Raw genomic sequence first — 16,667 nt, forward strand, 5'->3', positions numbered from 1 at the left:
TCTTTCTGGTTTTTGTTAGTGTTGCATAGAAATGCAAATGATTTTCTTAGACCAATTTAATTAACAATAAATTCACAAAGTAAAGCAAGGTATGCTAGGATTTTTCTGCAAGGCCAAGCATTTCCTGAAAATATTGCCTACTGAAAAGTGACACAATTAACTTTTTCCATTCCCAAGATAATTTTGAATGTTACTGAAATATGCCTTAGGGTATCATGTTATAATCAGTAGCAAGGATGGGAAAAAAAATGTAAAGGTTCATCAAGACTAAGATTTGACTATTTGTAGATCAGGCTACTAAGTTTGCAATAGTTTACAAATTATAAAAAAGAGAAAAGATTATCTAATAAGCTTACAAGAAATTTTTGTTATTTATGACACTGAGTAGTTCATTAGTCACCTCAAATTGTTTAGGTGAGTGGAATCTGTGGAGAACTACTGGTGACATACAAAATTCTGATTATCCTGATTTGGCTGATAAGTAGCTGTGGAAGTAGCTGTGGCTACTTTCTGGGTCTTAGCTTCCTCATTTGATATCTTTTACTCTAGAAATCCTATGATTATGTTCCTGTGAAATAGCTTGACAATTTACATTTGTGAAGTAAGAGTTTTATAAGACAATCTAAGAAATGGCATGGAAGATCAAATTCTTAACTCTTTTCATATTTATTTTCTCTGTATAAGTAGAGGCCCCTTCTTTTCCTCTATCCTTTTCTTTTTTGATTTCTTCCTCCAGATGCTTGCCAAATTCTAGGAGAGGAAATACCAAAAGTGACTCTAATAGAAAAGCCATTTTACGTCATTATGTTTTACATTTTTTTACCCGAGAGTGATTATCATGTATGATCTTGTTTTTTTTTTTTTTTTTTTTTTTTCCTGAAGTCATTATGAAAAGCTAAAACTAGAACTTAGAAAAATAGAGAGGGGGAAATTCAGATTTAAGATCCAATTTTTTTTAAGTTTTTTTTTTTTTTAATTTTTTTATATTCCAGGGAAATCTATATTTAGTTCAGTAGTATGACAAGAAAGGCCTGAAATTAAATGATGGAAAACTGATTGTGTTCCCTGGATAGAGGTCAGAAACTTATTCAGTTATACACAATTCAGTACAAATTTGTTTCACTCTTCAATTCAGTTGATTAAACATTTATTAAGTGCTTACTGTGTCCCAGGCATTATGCTAGACCCTAATGCCCAAGGATGCCAGTTGTACTGTTCCTGAACAAATTTAGGCAACTGAGAGAAGGCTGTAGAAGAGGACTCTTAAATCAGAGAACCTTCTTTCAAATAAATTCTGGCTCTGTTACTTACTGCCTGTGACATATTAGACAAGTCACTTGTCTCCTTATGTCTGTTCCTCTTCTGTAAAATTAGGGCATCGGACAACATAACGTCCTCTTTTTAGCTTTTTATTTTCAAATTACAAGCATAAATCATTTTCAACATTCACTCTTGCAAAACTTTGTGTTCTAATTTTTTTTCTCTTTCTCTCCCCCCGCCCCCAATCCAATATATATTAAATATGTACAATTCTTCTATATATATTTCCATAATTACAGGATAAGTTCTAAGATTCCTTTCAACTCTAAATATGACTTCAGGGTATCAGCACCAAACTGGACATCTGTTTTTGGGGATAGATTTAGAGTTTTGGATGTAAAGTCTGGAAGATGATTTGATTTCAAATCCTGCCTGTGACACACATAAGCTGTGGGAATCTTGGCACTCATTTAATTTCTGTCTCAATTTTCTATCTAATAATTTGGTGTGATAGGAAGATAACCTGTCTTACAGTTACAGGTCAGTACAGTCATTTTTCAATCACATTTGTCTCCACACAATCCCAGTTGGTGTTTTTTGGGCAAAAATAACAGAGTGGTTTAGCATTTCCTTGCCCAGCTCATTTTATATATGATGAAACTGAAGTACACCAGGGTAAGTGACTTGCCTAGAGTCTCATAGCTAGGAAGCTTCTGAAGTCAGTTTTGAACTCAAGAAAATGAGTCTTCTTGATTCTGGGCCCAATAATCTATCCAACATGCTACCTAGTTTCTCCCATCTTACAGGATCAAATTAAATGTCATGTACAGTGTTTTGCAAGCCCTTCAAGCCCTACATAAAGCCTAGATATTATTATTGTTATGATATTAATATAAGTATGCTACAGTTTTTAAAATTATTCTTGTTTTTATTAATAATACATGATAGTGATAAAGGACAGCAATGAAAATGTATACTACTTTATAGGTCTTTGAAGACTTTTTTCTTTCCCTCTTTCACCTTCTAAATATAATTCTGTACAGTAGTTATATAATTTTCTAGCCTAGGAACTTCTGAACAGGTATTAGGACCTTTCCTATCTAGCTCTTGGCCAAAGGTAAATGTAAGTTGGGCTGAGGGTGATTACCTCTTCAGCAGTCTTCCTTGAACCTCAGTGAAAGATTGATACACTTCCTAGTGGCAAAACAAAACTCATCATCTTCTTTTCAACAACTAGTCCCAACATGAGCTACCTAATTCAGTTACAATCTTAATGATTTTTGAGTCCTCCACCTTTAATCTCTCTCTCCAATAAGGTCATGTCTTCAGTTCTGGACATTCCTTTTTTTACAGTCTTAAGTAAAGTTCATCTAATTTCTGTAAAACTTCCTAGGTGCAAAATCTCTAGGGAGTGGGTCAGCATGTCTTTTGCTCAAGGATTAACCACCAGCTTGTTGCTAGAAACTTAGGTACTGGTTGATGAAATTACTCTTGACCAAGCACCTGAAGAAACTGTGGTAGGATGCAGAGAGCCAGAAGTTTTTAGAGTTGGAAGGGAAAATAGAAGACATTAAAGTAAATCTTATTTTACAGAAGCTAGAGAGGTAATATGTCCAAGACCATAAAGTGGCAGAATTTGAACTCCTCAGACCCCAGATCCAGTACACTTTCTTATATTCTACCCACGCATTACCATTCCACTGAAGTGGGTACTACTTTATCTAATTCTACATAAGGATATATTGTCCTTATTTTTATTTATTATGAACAAAAGCCATATGTATGAAATCAGAAAAAAAAAAACTCATCCTAAATAAAATGTGTTTGTCACTTGGAAAATATTACATGTAAAAATCATTTGTAGAGGAGCGAAAATGTTATATGACAAGATGATGAATATGTTGACTACATTGTCTGTTAACATAATTAGTATTTTTTTAAAGGAAGAACTACATAGATATGATACATTCCAAATAAAGGTCAGTGCTCCATATTTTGACAGATTGTTTAATAACACTTGAGTAAATCAGTCTGAGGAAAAGACACTCTGATTTGGTAAATCCTCACTTATAAGAAAAGTATGGACTATACGAAATAAGCTATTTCTTAAAGACATAGACCTAATTTGACCTCCTTTTAAACAAAGTGTTTGTAATTTTCCAGACTTCTAGCATAAAAATTGTGATAAATTAAAGGGGGATAATTGGTATGGATTAGGGGTGCTCAGCCTACTTTACATTTATGGACCTTTGGCAGTCTGGACTTGTGGGCCTCTTCTCAGAATCATGTTTTTAGTTGCTTAAAATAAAACATGTAGGATTAATGATTAATGCAAAGGAAACTCATTTCATATATATATATATGATATTTAAAATATCATAGGTTAGGAATCCCTGAGATCTGAAGAACTAAGTAATTTATTTTAAACATCCCAACCCAAATACTATTCTAGATTCCTTTTATTTCCCTATGAAGGAATGTATTAGTCTTGTGGAATTATGATGGAAAAATTCTAGAAAAATAATGGTTTTGAATCTGTTTAGACTCAAACAGTTTGTTGTCAGAAACATTAGTCAGCTGAAAGCTTTTGCTTTTTAGTAGAAAATAAAGAAAAACTGCAGTTGTTTTGAACAGGTTTTGATTCTACCTCTACACCAAATCATTGAGGCTTTCTCCCTTATTTATAGCAGGTCTGGTAACTTCATAATCTTTTAAAACACAGTTATAAGTTTATATCCAATGAGACAGCTCATTCTGTTTATCATTAGGGGAAAGAGCTCTAGCTCTTTTCAGCTAATAGATCAATTGGAATTTCTGAACTCACAGTGAGTTTAAATCCTTCAAAACATGCTTTCCTTATTTGACTATACAAAAGCTTTATTGAGTCAGTTTTTTTTCTGTTTATAATTTATTATAATGTTCCTAGGAGAGGTTCCTGCAAGTGTTTTCATTGTGATCAGGTTTTAATAAGAATAATCTGTCTGGAAAATGTTTTGTTCAAGTACTAGGGGCTGCAAAAATCAAGCATGTTACTATAGATCTTTTATGGGGTATCTTTTAAAATGTAAATTTAAAGAAGTACTGTTGATAATCCACAGAGCCTAGTGTCTGTCTACATTGTGGTTTTTTTTTTTTTTTCATTCTTCGAGGTCATCTATTTTTCTCCTTTCCCCACTTTGAAAACATAGTTTGCTTACAGCTTGTGTACTGAAAATGCTGCCAGGAAGAAGGGTGAGCAAAACTTGTGTTTCCCATGACCCTCACTCTAATGTTGTTCCAAGGGCTCCCTACTTGGAAATGCCTTGATAACCACATTCATTCCTGACATACCCATCCCCCTACCCCCACCCCCTCACACAACAGAAAGTGCCATATGACCCGTAGTCTTCCTGTGGCTCTCTTGAGAGGGTTGAAGATTTTTCACCTAATGCAGTAAATGCATCTTACTGTGAGTTTGTAAGCTAGTCATACAAAGGTTCCAATTCCTTAGTTTCAAAGATCTTTTCAAATTGTTTGTGGATTTTTTTTCCTAAATGAAATTTGAGTTTTTAAATGAAATTAAAATCTTCCCTGTTTTCTCCCAATTCTCCTAGTGCTTTCCTCCATAAAAATACTTTCTATTTATCTTTGTATATACTTATATGCACATACTGGTGCCCTCCATAGAGTATAAGGTGTTTTATGACAAAGACTGGTGGATTTTTGTCCATGTCCTTCCAACCTAGTACAAGTTTGTAGTACATTGTAGGCACTTAATAAATATTTATTGATTGCTCAGTTGGTTTTACCCTCAAGCTAGCTTCATGCAATTTTTAATTAGTATTACTTTAAAACTAAGTTTGCTTTTTCTTTTGTAAAAAAAAAATAATAATAAAAATAAAAACAGCCTCAGACACTTAACACTTCCTAGCTATGTGACCCTGGGCAAGTTGTTTAACCCCAATTGCCTTGCAAAAGAAAAAAAAAGCCATTTAAAAATATTTATGTAAACTTTTCTCTCATTTCATAAAGAAATCTTAAAAATTAAACCTTTAGATCCTCCTTGTTTCCTTATCTATGACTAGATCTAGAATTTAAAATGAGCCAAGTAAAACTAGACTTTACTTATACTTCACAAGCCTCCTACTCCATTCCCTTCCAAGAAAATGACCGGAAGTGATGCATCTTTGGAGTTTTGTGTGTGTGTGTCTGTGTGTGTGTGTGTGTGTGGTGTGTGTGTGTGTGTGTGTGTGTGTGTGTGTGTGTGAGAGAGAGAGAGAGAGAGAGAGAAGGGAAGAGAGAGAGAGAAAGGGAGGGAGGAAGGAAGGGAAAGAAAGAGATGGGAGAAGGAACATGTGTGTGTCTGTGTGTCTGTGTTTGGGGGAAGGGTGGGAATGAGGAAGGAGAAAGAATGCTTACAAAAAGGATAGACTATCTTTCTGGTGGTGTCTGTAAATTAAGAGCTCCTGGTCTTTGGCCTGGAATGCTCAGTTGGGTCATCTCCTGCTGTCATTGCTGCCTGAAAGAATAGCCTATCTCCTTACTACAGAGGAGGAACAACTGCCAGATATTGATCTAATTTGCTAGGATTTGAGTGAAATAGTAATTTTCTTCACCTCCCCAAAAGGCTCTTTACCAATTTTGTGTGATAGATCCCTTTGGCAGTCAGGTGAAGTCTGTGGACTCCTTTTCACAATAACCTATAAAATAAAACTTACATAGGATGAGCTAAGAAACCAATTATATTTTAATATAGTTGTTAAATGTATGTATGTATATATGTGTGTATGTACACACACACACACACACACACACACACACGTGTGTGTGTGTCTGGGAAACCAGAGACAAAATCAGGGAAAGCATGGAAGTCGGTTACATCCCTGTCTGTGAGCTCATGGAGGAAATATGCGACCTTGTCTCACTTTTCCAGAGACCACATTTATGGAGTCACCAGAAGTCAGTCTGTAAATGCCACTTAGACATTTCCACAAGGAAAAACTTCCTTTGGACCCTCACTGTAACCTCTTTCTGCTTCCCATGGCTACCTCAAAGGAAAGCCTCAGGGTAAGATGATCTGTGTACTGCAGTCAGCTCTGCCATTAATTAGCCAAGTCACCTGGTTTTTTGGCTTTTCATATGTTGTGGGCTGTGAAGCCAAATGGGTTTTGTTCAGTCATGTCTTATTCTTTGTGACCCCATTTGGGTTTTCTTGGCACATATAATAGAGTGGTTTGTCATTTCTTTCTCCAGACTATTTTACAGATGAGGAAATTGTGGCAAACAGAGTTAAGTAACTTGCCTAGGATCTTATACATAATATGTGTCTGAGGTAAGATTTAACTTCAGGTCTTGACTCCAGACTTGGTGTTCCATCTCTGATGCTCATCGGAAACCAGACAACCAATCTTGTTAGAATCATTCCTAAACATTAGTAAATATGCCCTGACTGAGACTGGAGAGACACTCAGATGAATAAAATGAATGAGCTTTAGTAGTGACTGGTCCTGATGTATTTTTTATCAACTAATAGCAATCTTTTTTCTTTCTATTTGCAACCCTGTACTTTTAATAAGGGATGTTGTTGAGTAACTGACAGTTACATCTGTGAAATATAATTATGTAGGAAATTTTTTTTGAAAGAAAGGGAGCAGCAGGATTCAATTACTATAACATTTCTAGCTTATTGGGTAAAAGAAATCTTATTTAAATAAAGATGTAAGTAGTTTAAAAAGCATTCTTAAGAAACATCCTTTTGGCATTGTGATATAATAATGAAAAATCGTGTATATCAAATGTGTGTGGGAAAGTAAAACATGTTGGCCTCTGGAATCAGGGAACTGGATTTGGATTATAGCTCACCTAGTTAATTGATATTGATTTAACTCCTTGATGATTTTAGTTTTCTCTCTTGTAAAAATAAAGGAATAGTCTAGATAATCTTTAGGGAATTTAGAATTCTAAAATCTATGCTCTCATACAATTAAAGCTTCTCGAGTTCTACTTGAAACTAAACTGGTGAATATGATAAAAAGAAAAAATGATAAATGTTTCAGGGACAATGGGAAACAAGTACATTAATTGTGTTGTTGATGGACTCATGAATTATTCTTGACAACTATTTAAAGCTAATACTAGGAAGTTAGTAAAGTATGTATATATCCTTTGAGGGCCACTACTAGACCTATACTCCAAGGAATCAGAGAAACAAGAAAAAGATCTATTGGTTATATTTAGATAGATAGACAGATAGATCACACTTCTTTTTATGATTGCAAAGAACTGGAAACTCATCAGGTGAAGGAATGGCTGAATAAAATGTAGTATTATTGTGCCATTAAATGACAAAAGAGATGGTTTGAGAAAAATCTGGGAAGATTTATCTAGACTGATAAAGAATAAACAAACAACCTGGAGAATGATTTGTACTTTTAACAATAACATTATAAATAGGAGTGATTTTGAAAGATTTGAAAACTCTGAGCAACACAGTGATCACTAGTGATTTTACAGAATTGTTATTAAAATAAGTTATTTATCTCCTGACAGAGAAATGATAGATTCAGCATATAAAATGAAGAATTTGTTTTTGAATATAGCCAATAAGGAATTATATTTTATTTGATCATACATAATTGTTACAGAGGTTTTTTTTTTTTTTTTTTTTTTTTTTTCTCAAAAGGGTGGAGTGGAGTGGGAAAGAGAAAATAAATGCTTATTAATTGAAAATAAATTTCATTCTCTCCCAAGAAATTGATTGAGTTTAATGATGGAAGCCTTATCTTTTTTATTTTAGCTTTCATTTTAATAGTATTTTATTCTTCCAATTACATGCAAATACAGTTTTCAACATTCATTTTTGTAAGATTTTGATTTCCAAATTTTTTTCTCCATCCCTTTGTTACTTCCCCTTTCCCAAAACAGGAGACAAACTGATAATAGTTTATATATATATAGTCATTTTAAAATATATTTCCATATGTCACATTGGGAAAAAATCAGAACAAAAGGAAAAATTACAAGAAATAAAAGAACAAAACAAACTAAAAAGGTGGAAACTAGGATGCTTTGATCCACATTCAGTCTCCATAATTTCTTTACTAGATGTGGATGACATTTTCCATTCTCATTCTATTGGAATCACTGGTACTGCTGAGAAGAGCTAAGTTTATCATAATTGATTATTACAGTCTTACTGTTACTGTGTACAGTGTTCTCCTGGTTCTGTTCACTTGCCTCAGCATCAGTTCATGTAAGTCTTTACAGACTTTTCTGAAATCAGCCTGCTTACCATTTCTTATAGAACAATAGTATTCCATTACATTTAAAATTTTCCATTACATTTAGCCATTCCCCAATTAATGGATATCCATTCAATTTTCAATTCCTTGCCATCACAGAAAGAGCTGCCACAAACATTTTTTGCATACACGGTTCCTTTTCTTGCTCATGATCTCTTTGGGATACAGACCCAGTAGTGGTATTGCTGTATGAAAATGTATACACAATTTTATAACCCGTTGGGTATAGTGGAGGTCTTATCTTTCTCATTCTTTGTTAGCTTGTCTCAAAACATAGAGGTCCATTGAGTGCATATAGGAAAAACTGAACTTCTGTTAAGTTTTTTCAGAGCTATGAATTTCAGATTTTCTTAGTCATTTCTACTGTTTGTCCTTCCTAGACATTGTGAACATTGAATAATATCTCTGCCTGTCTTCCACCTTCCCTCCCTCCTTTCCTCCTTCTCTCCCTTACCTCCAAAACCTGATTATATTTTGACAGAGGTGAAATGACTTGTTACTGATGTGGTTGTGATTCCCGAATCAACTATGTATTGTCAAACCATTTATTTGATAGAATAAAGGTAACACAAAACTAAAAAAAAATAAAAATAAGGGGAAAAATGTGACATGCAGTTAAAAAACTCCATCCTGCTACATCTAAGTTGATCATCAATTATAAAAATGTGATTTGGACAGAAGAAAAGACACTTGATTGCAATAATTCCAGGAATAAAATGAAAGTATAAAAAGCATTTTAGTTAGCTAAGATTTGGCTTATTTGCCAAGTGGAAATGGCAGCCAAAGTCAACACAAATATAAAATTTAAACTCATTTGTAAAATTTTAAAGTATATTGAAGGAAGATTATGAGCAATTTTGTCTTATAAAAGAGAGAAAAGCAGTGTAGAGTAAAGTCAGTATAAAGAAAGCTTAAAGAGATTCCAAACCAAACTGTGTCATCTTAAGGACATTTAAAATGAAAACTGGAAGTAAAACAACAACCAGACAATAGGTAGAAAAAAATTACAAAAATTTTCATAACAAACCTTTTATCATAAAGAAATGAGTAACCATTATTCTTGGATTTCAGCATTATAATTTGAAATAGGCTTCTAGAATCTTTGACTAATGGGTACAAGGAGAGGGGGAAAGAAACTATATTAAATTGTATACATCATGACTCTATGATGAAAACAACACAGTTGTGAGGATGTGGGGGTTGTGAGGGTATTTACAAGGTAGCTGAAGAATGAGAAAATAACTAAGGCATGGGGGGGAAAAATCCACAGATGGTATTCATATGTAAAAATAAAGATAACCAGGGTTTTAAAGGAGGAACTAATCTTCTGAAAGCCTGCTTTCACATTTCTTTAAAATTTTTATAAGAATTCTCTTCACATAATTTGAGATATTCATGATGAGGGTATTATTAAAGATCAGAGAGGTTTGGCAACCAACACCAGGAGAAATTAGCTTTCTTGGAAATTAAGAGTGAAAGGGCTAAATTCGAGGCTACTTAACACTTTTACTATAGACAAATAATCTTTTGTTCCCAGCATTTTCTCCTACTAATCCTTGCTAGATGGGCCATCAGCATTTTTACAGGCAGCCCACGCAAGGGATCTGATGCATCTCCTGCTGTTGTCATCTCCACCGTGGATGACACTTCAGGTTTTAACCTGCTCCCGAGATCTGGGCTTCAACCTTTGGACTCTCAATCGCCCTTCAGTCTGGAGAACATGGGACGACTGACCGGGATACACACCCCTTAGATGCGCTGCTGCCATCCCCAAACCCCACACCTCATGCCTCACCTCCTGGCATGAAACCCCAAATCTCTACGACCCTTGCCAGCTCAAAGCAGTTAAGAGGAGATCCGGCGCCCCTTTTCCCACATGCCTTTGGAGGTGACTGCTTGAGGGGGGATGAAGAGGGGATCCCTGAACTTGGAAAATCCTGGAAGGAGAAAATCTTCAATTCTGTCTCAATACGAGAATTTGCCCTATTTCTTTTTCCTTAAATGAATTTAAGTTCCAACTGCTTGAGGGGGAAATGATGCGGGAAAGATTCTTTTCTAGATTCCCACCCCCTCCTAGTTAATAATGTAAATTGCTCTTTAACTCATAAATCCTGGTCCCTTTGAATTCCAATAGATCTGACCTGTTCCCAGCCCCACCTGAATATGAGCCAACTTTGGGGCTACACCCGAAAGCCCCTCCAGCTAAGTCTCCTATTATAAAAAGGCCACACTGGGAACCCCTCTTTGCAGATTCCAAACATGGCTACCATGTGAGGACCCTCTGTCCACTGGACCTTCTGTCCAGTGCCCTCTCTATCTCTACCTTCGCCTATACTTTAACTTTGCTTATCTAATAATAAACCTCTTTTATCAATCTAAAAGAGAGAGAGAGAGGGGGGGGGGTTGGCAAGTAACATGCTACAAAAGACCATTTCTCTACTATCACACAAATGTAAGATCCCTCTTTTTACTCTATTTTTCATTTTTCATTGATGATATTTTTAAACTTTTGATTTGATCAGGTAAAATGTCATTGTAAAAGCTCTTCTACACAATGTTTCCACATTTGTGAATCAAAATGTCCTATTCCTTGAAGATAAAACCAACAGGGATAATAATAGCTTTATTTCACAATTGTCTGCTCATTAGTATCAGGTATGGTATAAAATAAGTCAATGTTTATTTGCCAGAGGTGCTTGCCATTGTGAAAAGATCTAGTACAGAGCCCACCTGGAGAAGAAATTCCTATAGCTATTTTAGAATTTCTTCAAATGCTCCTGTTTCCAAATGACATTGTGCTTGTTTGGATCCAGCCCTGGAACATCGATGACTATCATGGACAAGTTTCATACCTTTTCCAAAGAGTTTAGTTTAACCAACTCCAGGGTGAAAGCCAAGTGGGTAATGAAAGCCTACTGTCAAGAAGAAGAGATTTGGCTTGATTGCTTATGGGAGATTGCAGTGTTTCTTTAATAAATATAGACTTCTCCCTTTGAAATGAAGAACTATCTTTTTAATACTAGTATCCTATCAATGTTGTTATATGAGAGCCAGTTATGGGATGCTACAGTTTCTGAAGAATTAAACTAAGTAGTATTCATAGGGCAATGGAGGGGGAAATAGCAATTCCTCTGAAAAAGCTTTGGAAGTTTGGATTTAATTTGAACTTTGACTAAATATAAGTCAACAATATAATAGTAGCAGCCAGCAAAACCCAAGGAATTTTGGATTGCCTCAATAGAAACACAGCTTCTAGAATGGAGATATTAGTTCCACTGTACCCAGTTTTAGTTAAATCACACCTAGAGTGTCTTGTGCATTGGTGGCGCAGCTAGGTTGTGCAGTCCACTGGACTATTGGTCTTGGATTTAGGAAGATCTGAGTTCAAATTTACCTGTGTAACTGTGGAAAAGTCACAACTTTTTCCTCATCTGTAAAATGGTGATAATAATCGCATCATGTCCCAGGATTATTGAGAGGATAAAATAAGATGTTTGTAAAATTCTTTGCTAATTTTAAAGTGCTATGTAAATGCTATTTTTATTGTTGTTGTTTTTGTAAGAACAGTTTAGATAAGTTATTGAGAGGCATTCATATTTGGTTATCCAGATGATTACATCTTAGAGGACTTGCCATACTATAAAAAGTTAAATAAAGGAGGAATTTTTAGTCTGGAAAATAGAAGACTGGGAGTTCCTCCAGTCCTCCAGACTGGGAGGAACACCATTGTGATTCAGATATTTGAAGGGCTCTTACGGGATGTGGAATTAGATATGTTCTTAACAGAGTTATTCAAAATTAGAATGGGATTTTTTGGGAAGTAATGGATTCCTTCATAGTGGGTATGTTATAGATAGGATTCCTTTTCTTCTGTGAGTTCACTAGATAACCTTTAAATCTCTTCCAAAATCTATGATTCTGTATTAATTGATGAACAAAACCCTTTGGTCGAGCCATTCAGCATATTACTCATATACCTAATTGTCACCTGGTTCTCTATCTTATCTATATCATGAGCAACTTTGTCATACTCTTTAAAGCAATGGCTTGGCTTCCCTGCGGTTCCACAGATAAGATACTCCACTCCATCTCTTGGCTGCAGTCACTCTCTTCCTGGAATGTTCCCTCCTTAGCTTAGGATCTCATTGGCTTCCATAAGTCCCACCTAAAATCCCATCTTCCAACATTAGCCTTCCCCAACCTCTGTTTATTCTAGTTAAGTATTTTTCTAGTTGTCTTGTAGCTTGCTTTATATACATTTATTTGCATGTTGTTTTCCCCATTTGATGGTAAGCCTCTGGAGAGTAAGGACTATCTTTTACTTCCTTTGGTATCAGCAGCACAGAGAACATGTATATTGATTGAAATGTTTTGCCAAAGTTCTTTTAATATATATTTTCCCTGATCTTTTAGGCCAATAACCCTATCAAAAGTCAAATCAACAAGCATTTATTAAATGTCTTCTATGCACCAGGCTCTTGGCTGTGTGGTGGAAAAGGAAATAAGGTTAATCTAGCTTGACTTTTTATTATTTATTAAGCTGCACTGAATTTTTTGTAACTGCTACTTCTTTTTATAAATGTTCATTAACTGTTTCTTTGAGCATATGGTGTAGAATTGCACCAGAAATCAGTTATGCTCCCTGGAGTTTACTGACAGTTTTCTTCCCGTTTTTTGAAAATCAGGACACTAGTTGGCTTTTCTCTAATATTGTGGGGCTCCTCCAGTTTTTTCAAGAACTTTCAAAGATTATTAACACCTGATAGTTTTTTCATTAGCCTAAGATATTATAGGTGTTTTGGACTAGTGATCTCAACTCCTAACGGGTAGTCAGAAGGAAAGGTGAATGTACAACAATAGCTGTACTATCTCTTACTATCTCCTAACTTAATCTTGTGTTTCAGCTACCTACTGGAAATTTCTCTTCTATCCTTTTCTTTTCTTAAATCATTATCTTTGTCAGGAAAACAGGGAAACCCAAAAATAATTCAACCTAGGGAAGAACAGGAGCTCCTCAAGATTCTGTGTATTTAACATTTTTAAGTGTGTCTTGGATAAAGGTAGTAGATGACATTTTATCAGAGTTTTATCTGACATTGTGGTGAGAGGAATAACTAATACTTTAGACAACAAGAGTTATCTAAAAAGATCTTGACAAACTACAATTTTGGGCCAAATCATGATATGTCATGGAAATAAATATAAAAGCCATATACATACTTCAATTCAGTCATTTTTTTTCAGTCTTGTGCAACCCTTTTAAATCACATTTAAAATTTTTGTGGCAAAGTACTGAAGCGGTTTACAAAACCATTTTCTTCTCTAGCTCATTTTACAGATGCCTTCCTACACTCTGAAAGTGATGAGTCCATGCTCCCTAGTAGTCTTCAACAAGTTCCTTTTGGGTATTTTGCAGATATATTCTTGTTTAGGTTCATTGGCTTGTATCCCTTTCCTAACTCAGATTCTGTTTCTGTGAATAACTCAGACTCTCATCCATTTTGATCTTCCAGTTCTATAAACTATGTATTAATTAACTTTAAACCAAAAGAAGTGTTTGATTTTGAGTGAGTTTAAAATTTTTTCTTTAGTAGTTTACTAGTTTATATTGATTTTTTTTCTTTTCCTTTTTACTGCCTGTCTTTTTATTACTCCAATTTGATTACTCCAAGCTTAGTGTCTTCAGTGTACAAGAGTTTAGTATATGGTTGAGACAGTTTAAGTCCCTCTGAGATTGCCTGCAATTTATCTTATATGACTTTTAAATTCATAGTAGCTTGCATGTTGTCTCCTCAATTAGGATGTGAGTTTCTTGAGAGCAGGGATTGCTTTTGCCTTTGTAGCATTTAGCATTTAGCAGTGTCAGGCACATAGTAAATGTTTAATAAACAAATCCTTAGGATATACATGTTGACTTGATTTGATTTTTGTTTTTAATTAAATGCCTAGAATGGGAAGGAGACTGAAGATAGGGGTTAAAAATCACATTGGGCATTAGGTGCCTAATGTACACTTTGGCCTATGTGGGAGCCACAAGGCTTAGGTAAGTAAGATACTACAGCCTCTTTTCTTCATGGATTTTGTTGTCTGGGTGACAGAAGTCACACATATTTATAAATATTTTATATATGTGTAATTACTTAAATATAATCCAAAATAAATCATAGTAAGTGCACTAAAGAGGTACAAACAATGCAGTTTCAGTTGAAAGGTCTTTAATAATGGGCTTAACAGGGAAAGAATCTACTAGATAATGCTTGACTTGGACTTTATTCATTTGATGTGAAGGATCCTAGACATATATCTGGAAGGGACATTAGAAAGGCAACTAAATCAACTTCCTTAATTTACACATCAGGTAAATGAGAAGGATGAGGGACCTGTTCAGTATCACACAGATACTACTAGCCAGAGTGAAGATTAGAACTCAGGTCCTCTGGGAACCTGCAGCTCCAACCGTTGTTGAATGCTATCTACCTTGAAGAGAATAAAGAGGGGGTAGAACATTTTAGTTCATGGAAGTATTATGAGTAAAGGCTAGGTAGGCAGGGAGGCTGGAAAGAACAGATTATGATCAGGGGAGAGAAATTTCCATTTCTGTTGGAAAATAGACTCCTTGGAAGGAAATAATATGAGCAGTATGAGATAAGGATGGAAAGGTAAGCCACTGCATTATCTGCAGACTTAGTTCTCCATTCCATCTCTCACCTCTTACCTTCAATAACTTAAGAGATGAATGTAGTCCAGAACATTGCTGTGGGAACTGCAGAAACTTTTCCCTTCAATATTCAAGATAGGATTTCTATAATCCTGTCTGGGGTATCCTTAATTCAACTAAATTCATTTTTCCAGTTATTTTTACTAGTCAGTGAGGAGCCTGACTTTCTAACTATACTTACTTTTTCACTTGCCAAAATGCTTAGATAATGGGGTACTAAGAACCATATAAATATACATATAGATACCCAGGGTCCTCAGATAGGAACTTAAATGCTTTTTGACTGATAAAATGAGCTCCGTCTGGGAAAAGTCATTTTGAGAGATGAGACTTGGATTTTCTGTGTGACTGGCTTTCCAGGAAAAACCACATCATCTTAACAAGTACAGTAAAACCTCATTAATCCAACATTTGGGAATTGGTGAGCATTCAGACCAAGCCTTAGTTGGAATTCACCTTTGTTTTAGCAACTTATTTTCCTTCAGAAATTAAAAATATAAATAGGATTTTAGATAGCCTGATATAAGAAATAGAGCATTGGACTTGGAATTAGGAAAACCTAGATTTAAATTCTGCTTCAGACACTTACTAAGCTTATTAACCCTGGCAAGTCACCTAAGCTCATTGAATCCCAGTTTCCTCAGTCTATAAAATAAAGTGATGAACTCTATTACTGTTAAGATTGCATCTAGCTTTTAAAGTTATAGAATGAAAAATCAACTCAACAAAAAAAAATTGCCTACTGTGTGCAAAGCACTGTATAAAGTATTTATAAATCCCCAAGAAAAGAAGCCTACCTATGTTTTAGAAGTATTATTTTAGGTTTATAAATCATTCTTATGGATATATCTGTCATTTACTCTACAGATGAATTTCCAGATTGAGGCATTCCAGGCAAAAATTTCCTTCCTCAGTTATCACTCCCTTATATGGATTGTGTCTTTCTAATTGAATGTAAATCTCTTGAAGGCAAGTGCTATGAATCATTTTAAAAAAATATTTCTATTTCTAGCACTTAGTAGAGTAAGTGGCATATGTTAAATACTTACTAAATGTTTTTTTTCCCCCATTCATTAACTTAGCTCTTTAATATACTTATTTTAGCTAGCCCCCAAGGACTTACACCTGACTGAAATTTTGTTATCTAATTCCAAACACTATAACTACTCAAAAATAATAAAATTTACTTTCATTTAAAATATCATTTAGCACAGTATTTCTGTGTTATATAGACTGGCTTTCTTTTCCTCAAAAATAGGCACATGAGCTATGTCTGAAAATGATAAATCTGTCTTCTGTCAGGAAGTAAGTGGTATAAACTTCATCTGTTGTTCTTAGCTTGCTGTGAGGAACTTTCTCCACCAATGTATTTCAGCACTTTCTCTACCAATCCTGTAGATTTGCCTGGG

The 16,667-nt window shown here is 34.8% G+C and overlaps 1 protein-coding gene across 1 annotated transcript in view; it reads left to right on the top strand.

The window, feature by feature from the left end:
- The window catches only part of ARHGAP42 (Rho GTPase activating protein 42), a 405,542-nt gene that overhangs the window by 43,025 nt on the left and 345,850 nt on the right, over positions 1-16,667 (top strand). The gene's annotated exons all lie outside the window — the stretch shown is intronic.

This window comes from Antechinus flavipes, chromosome 3 (genome assembly GCF_016432865.1).
Source record: "Antechinus flavipes isolate AdamAnt ecotype Samford, QLD, Australia chromosome 3, AdamAnt_v2, whole genome shotgun sequence".
In the NCBI taxonomy this organism is placed as follows: domain Eukaryota; kingdom Metazoa; phylum Chordata; class Mammalia; order Dasyuromorphia; family Dasyuridae; genus Antechinus; species Antechinus flavipes.